Source organism: Aotus nancymaae, unplaced genomic scaffold (assembly GCF_030222135.1).
Source record: "Aotus nancymaae isolate 86718 unplaced genomic scaffold, 86718_ANA_hifiasm-v0.15.2.pri h1tg000006l, whole genome shotgun sequence".
Lineage (NCBI taxonomy): Eukaryota > Metazoa > Chordata > Mammalia > Primates > Aotidae > Aotus > Aotus nancymaae.
The window spans coordinates 33,728,898-33,735,787 of record NW_026988417.1 but is presented as its reverse complement, the minus strand read 5'-3'; the positions used below and the strand labels follow the sequence as shown (position 1 = coordinate 33,735,787).

At 39.2% G+C, this 6,890-nt stretch overlaps 1 pseudogene; it reads right to left on the bottom strand.

Moving 5' to 3' along the window:
- Nucleotides 1-5,231: 5,231 nt before the first annotated feature.
- LOC105721292 (aspartate aminotransferase, mitochondrial-like) lies at nucleotides 5,232-6,522 on the bottom strand (annotated as a pseudogene).
- Nucleotides 6,523-6,890: the final 368 nt, after the last annotated feature.

Below are 6,890 nucleotides of genomic sequence, written 5' to 3'. Positions count from 1 at the left end.
ATCGAAACTCAGTAACAAGCAGTGGTTGGAACTGTTTGGAGGGCTTAAAAAAAGACAAGAAGATGTGGAAAAGTTTGAAAGTTTTTAGAGACTTGATGAATGATTTTGACCTAAATGTGAATAGTAATATAGAAAACAAAGTCCAAGCTGAGGTGGTATCAAATGGAGATAAGAAACTTCTTGGGAACCAGAGCAAAAGTCACCCTTGCTATGCTTTAGCAAAGGGACTGGCAGCATTTTGCCCCTGCCCTAGAGATCTGTGGAACTTTGAACTTGAAAGAGATGATATGCAATTGGAACTTATGTTTAAAAGGGAAGTAGAAAAAGTTTCTACTATGTGATTTTGTCTATCGAAATGTTCCATAAAAGTACATGTTTGGATAATATGTATGACTAAGAGTTAATCATATATTCTAAAGCAAAATATAAACCAGCAAAAAGAATACAAAATATATTATAAAATAAAGGCTTAGTGACAATATAATTTATTTAAATAGCACCTTGGAACCTGATATTCTCTTAAACATAGAAAGCACTGTATACCTCATAATAAATATATTTAAAAATTATATTGTTGTAATCACTAAAATGTTATTCATAAAATTACAGAGAAATTTAATTTCAAATTCAGATTTTCATGATTTTGTCCAGCAGATCTATGTAATCTTAAAAACACAAAAACAAGTTAAGACCACTATAGCCATTTAAAAGCCACTAATAAAACCTCAGTGTATTAAGCAAAATGGTCATGTCAATTCTTTCAAGAGTTTTCCATCCTCATACCATGACTCAGTAGATCTCTTAGTTCTAATTCAAAAAGAGGAAATTCAAACAATCTAAGGTTTCTTGATTCTTGAATTGCTTTCCGGATTTGTTTTCAGAGTAAAGCTCACAAAGCATTATGTTCAAATATTTTCAGTAATGTTAACTGGTAGTTATTACATGTTGGATAAGTGGCTGGACATAAATAGTAGTATGTTTGATTATAAATAGACAACTCCAGGAAGAAGGAACCAAAAGATTTCCAGGCCCGGCACTGTGGCTCACTCCTATAATCTCAACACTTTGGGAGGCCGAGGCAAGTGGATCACCCGAGGTCTGGAGTTCAAGACCAGCTTGGCCAACATGGTGAAACCCCGTCTGTACTCAAAACACAAAATTAGCTAGGTGTGGTGTCACACACCTGTAATCCCAGCTACTTGGGAGGCTGAGACAGGAGAATTGCTTGAAACTGGGAGGTGGAAGTTTCAGTGAACCAAGATCATGCCACTTCACTCCAGCCTGAGCAAAAGAGTGGAATTCTGTACCTCCCCAGCAAAAATAATAACTTTTCAGTGTTTATTGAGTTAGAAAGGACAGCTATAGAGTTGTACTTTTTTTCTACAAAATAAGAATATATACCTTAATTTGGAAAAATATCTTTTTTAAAAAATAAAGATATTTTTGTAACAGATAGCATAAATTTATCATAATTTTCCAGATGAAAATAAATTGAATAAGTCATGAAAAACCCAAACTCATCTGCTGTGTGTTCCCACATAAAGAAGACTCAAAATATAAGGATTAATACCAGTAAGACTCAATATGTAATAATTAAAAGTAGTAAATCATCAGGATGATTAATTGCATTAATCATGAACTAGCTTTAAATAGCCCAATAAATAAAGGAAACCTTCATGCATATTTGCATTCATATTTGCATTCCTGGCCTGGAGGCCTTCATTCTGTTGGCCGAGGTCTTCCTCAGGCACCTCTGCCAAGGCCTACTTACGGAGATGGGAGGGGGGAAACATGAAAACACTTTTTCCCACTGTGATTGAGTACCCAGTACTTCTCTCCTAGCCCTAACCCTAGCCTTTCATCCCACCCCAGGGTTCATAAAACTGGGGGAGCCTTTTGTTTGGGGCTCCCTGAATACTGAGATGACTCCTGTATCTATGCTGATCCATATGACCCTCAGCCAGAGTAAAGCTCCCTGGGGGAAAGTGAAACAGGGAGGAATCAGCACTTTCTCCAGTTTTATCCTTTTGCTTATACCTTTACAGTAACGTATTAAAGGCTTCACTGTTACTTTTATTTTGGTTCCTTATGGCGTTAGTGGACTACTCTGATATCTGGCAACTCGGCCATCTCTCCAGTTCAGCTGAGTTCTTCGAAAATAACTTATCTACACACACTTTTTACCATAGATTATGTCTTATAAGCAGATTAAGTTAAATATGAATTTGTAACTCCATAGTACATGGAATCATGAATGGGAAGGAAAACACTCCAATATGCAACCTATGCTGAATTTTTAAAGCAACTGTTGTGTTTTGAAAGAGAGCTGCATTTGGGGGCTATATATATACTTTTCTACATCAAAATGTATGCCCTATATGTACAACACTAAAATTAACACTTAAGGAAAAGTGTTTATGAATTATTTTCTTGTAAACGTTTTTGGGACATCAAGTTTACTGTGAATTCTAGACTTAGCTTTATTCAGGTCATTGGTTGCTTAGTCAGTGAAATTTTATTTTACTTTTATGACAAGTCTTTTAAAGACATTTATTCTGAAAATTAGAGAATCACAGAAAAGCCTGTTGTTTAAAATGGATGATTGATCCTGGCTCATCATTTTCCTTGTCAACATTTGGCTTTTCCTGTCTGGCTTCTTGGTAAATCTAATTTGTGTGCTGCATGGGATTGGTTCTATTACAATATTTTTACTGAGTTTCTCTTTCTCAGTATCATTTTTCTTGTAGTTGTTATGATTGCAGTTTTCAGTGATTCTTTTTTTCCTCTGCTTTGTGTTCTGTTATGTATTTCCCCAAGGCAGTGAGTCATTCTGGAAGTGTTGGGTAATTTGTTTTGTTCAGCAGATTTCTTGTCATGCATGTACTGTGCATTTAGCCTCTTTCAACTCTCCTTCCAAATGTTGCTTTCTTCTGGTAATCACTTTCACCTTTTTCAGTTTATTGCATGATGTCGGCGGCTGAGATCTTTGTTCTGTTTTATTTATTGTTATGTTCCAAGTATATAGGAGAGTACTTGACACATATTATGTGTTCAATAAATACATTTTGAGGTAATTAATTAAAGTAAGATTCTTCTTCCAATTTTCAATGTTGTCTTATTAGTGACGGCTTGTCAAGATTCTTACAATTACTTTGGTCAAAACTTTTAAATGTTTCCATTTGTGCTACTGCCCATTGTAGTTTTCTAAAGGCACTAAAGCTTTTTGTGCTTTTGTTATTAAATCATATGGAAGAAATTTCAATTATGATTTTAATTTTGAATTAAAGAGTTGAAATTAAAAAGCTAGTATGATCAAATAGCTTTTTACATAATATCATGAAATATACAGGATAATTTCTAACATGGTTCATTGCTCTGTAATTTTGTTCTAAGACCTGATTATTTCAATGGAATTGAAAATTGCATACAGAATACCACTGAAATAGCAAAAACACATATTCATTTGCAATGAATCAATCAAACAAAATAAATTTTCCTTTAAAACTTGGACAAAAATTGTAATGTATGAATCCATATATGCGTATAAACAAAACATACCTTTTAAATATATTCTATTTTTTAGATAAATAGGATGAATTTATATGCATATCCTAAAAAAGAAAGAGTTGCCTCATCTTTAATATTTTTTGTTATACACCAGGAGAAATATGGTTCTTTACAGCTTTGTTTGCTTTTTGTTAAGTTGAAATGGCAGAACAGATACACTCTCTACCTGAACTGCTATGTGTCAGTCTGGCCCGGGCTTAATCCTCTGTGCTCTATAGTTGGAACCAATAATTGATAGCCATAAAGTTGTTTGTTGGGTAAATTGCTCTTCACAATTGATGGTGCTTTCACAGGTTAAACACAAGAGGCCTCAGCTACAAAGGTTTGCTGTAAAAATAGGGTAATCAAATTCCATGAACATGTGATTATTTTAAAACCAATAGAAGTAACCAAAATGTGAATTCACATGACTGATATTGGCTAGAGAGACACAGACAAACAAAAACAAATAAATAAATAAACTATAGAGTAGATAATGATAAATACTCTGGAGAGAAATTAAAGGAATAGTTTGAATTCCTGAGGTTTAAAGTGTGTTTCGAGGGAAATTTGATTCGTAAAAGAGTAGCCATTGAAAATTTCAATGTAAGTATCCTTTCTTTCTTTCTTTTTTTTTGCGGGGGGGGGGGGTCTACATTAATTTTATTGTAACATAGAAACAAGGCTGCAATAAGTCTACATGATTAGAGAAGATGGTAGTTCTTTCCAGTAGGTGAAGCCTGAACCCAGCTGTCAGCACACAAAGCCTAGAATGTCCTCTTTCCTGGTACCACCCTGCGCTGCTGAACTCATGACATGAGAGGAGTGACTTGCACAACCACATTCAACAAAGGGAGGAGGTCCAACTGGGCAGAGACAACATCCCAACTGGAGAAAATTACACAATCATTTAAGAGGATGCCGAGTTCAAGGACAGTTACCTACTCTCCACTATTCTTTGCTGAGAAGGGTGAGGGTATGACATCAGCAGAAAATTATGTTCTTTATTCTTAAATAAATCCCAATAGGATGGGGTTGATGGTCAGTCAAGGAGTAGAATGGGATTAAAATCTGCATTACTTAAAAATCTTTGTGTGTAAGTTAAAGAACAGCAATGACAAGGGAGAAGAGAGTCTTCTCTTTTTCTTAAATAAGAGAGGAAACCGCATTGTTTTCCTTGCTGTAGTGGCAGCAGACTCACTGGCTTACATAAAACATAATTTCTGCAATGCGGTCTGTTGATGAGGTTGCTCCATGATGGGAGGACAGACATGAGGCCGACTGTTCATGACAGAACCAGGTCTTCTCTCAAAGCCTCTAATGTGCGCTATTTCTCATGAGGAACCTGAAACTTCAGTTAAAGCTTCTGAAATATTGCAATGGCATAATTGACAGGTTTTTGGTGCGATGACTTTCTTGCACATGTAAACTCTTTGAGAAAAGTTGGAGATAAAAGGACAGGAGAGAGTTTGGTTTACAGCCACAATGTTCCAGATGCCAGCACCTCTGTCCTGTGTCACTACATGCTCTTTTCTGAGAAACATTCAATCGTTGTGTGTTATACACTGTGGTTGAAGGAAATTATCCACTCACCACCATCCGCCCTCTCTCATTCTCTGTGTGAAGCTCCCAGTAGCAGAGGCTGAAGACAGAAAGGTTGTCTTTGTTTCCTCTCACCAGGGACATTACTCGGTGACCTGGTGAATGGCATGGGCAAGGTAGCCCACGTTGTTGGAGGTGACCCCTGCCACAGAGATGCGGCCGTCCTTTGTCATGTAGATGGAGAACTCCTTGGTCAGCCACTCCACCTGTTCAGGCTTTAGCCCTGTGAAACAAAACATGCCAATTTGGTCAGTGATGTGTTGCCAGTTGTGGGTGGAACCCTCCTTCTTGAGGTTGGAGACCACCTGAGTCCCCATGCTAATGATGCTGTCGACCATGCCTTTCACTTCTTGCAACCATTGTTTTCGCAAATCTGGGGTGTTCAGAATCGTAGCAGCAATCCGGGCCCCATTGAGGGGAGGGTTGGAATACATGGGACGGATCAAGATCTTCAACTGTGACCCTACCCTTTTGGCTTCATCTGCATCTTTGCAGATCATAGTGAAGGCTCCTACACGCTCACCGTATAAGCCCACGTTCTTGGCATATGATTGACAGAGACAAACATTAATGCCCTGTTCAATGAAGTGGTACACAGCCCAGGCATCCTTATCACCATCACCACTGGCAAAGCCTTGGTAAGCCATGTCAAAGAACACAAAGAGATTCCTTTTCTTCACCACTGTTGCTATTTCCTTCCACTGTTCCGGACGCGGGTCCACTCCCGTGGGATTGTGGGCACAGGCATGCAGAAGAAGAACACTTTGCTCTGGTATTTTTGAAATGTCCTCCACAGCGCCTGTGAAGTCAAAACCGCAAGTCTTGGGGTTGTAATACCAATAACCTTGTAGCTGCATGCCAGCGTCCCTGAAGATGGGTGTGTGATTTCCGCAGCTTGGTTTGGGCAGAAAGACATCTCGGCTGAACTTAAAAAATCTGCAGAAAACTGGCTCCGATCCTTAAAGCCCCAGTTCCAGAAATGGTCTGCACAGTGACAAACCGGCCACTTTTCAAGACTTAGCTGTTCTCACCCAGGGCTAGTTGTGCAGATTCCTTGCAAAATTCCGCCAGTCCCCCGATGGGCAGGTACTCCTTGTCTAAACTTTTTGCGGCAATTTGGGCCTCTGCCTTGCGGACACTAGGCAGCACGTAAGGCTTTCCATTATCATCTCGGTAGGCACCAACTCCCAGATTCATCTTTTTGCTGTTGGTGTCCCTCGTAAAGGCTTCAGTGATTCCCAGGATGGGATCTGGAGGTCCCATTTCCACATGGGTCCACCAGGAGCTGGCTCTGGCAGAGGCCACAGCGGCGAGGCCCGGGTGGAAGGCGGCCGCGATGCCGGAGAGGACGCGGCGGGAGTGCAGCAGGGCCATGGTGGACGGTAGGAGGGCAGTGAGCCGCCGCTGGACAAAGCAGAGGACGAGCTGACACAGTCCATAAGTATCCTTTCTAAGCAAAAAATTTAAAAAAGTGAATGAATTACTTATGTATGCTTCCGGTAGTACAATGTTTTAAGCAGGACTGGCTACATAATCTGCTAGGTGAGTGAAAAATGAAAGTGGGGGGCTCTTGTTCAAAATCAGAAAAGAAACTTCTTCCTTTCTCCCATGTCTGTCTCAACTTGTCATGGATTTTTAAAATTTACTATTTAACTACAGATTTCCCTAGGCAAGGGATGCTTATTGGGTACGTATAGCCCCTCAGGGGTCACTGGGGCCCAGCTTCATGACTTGTACACTGA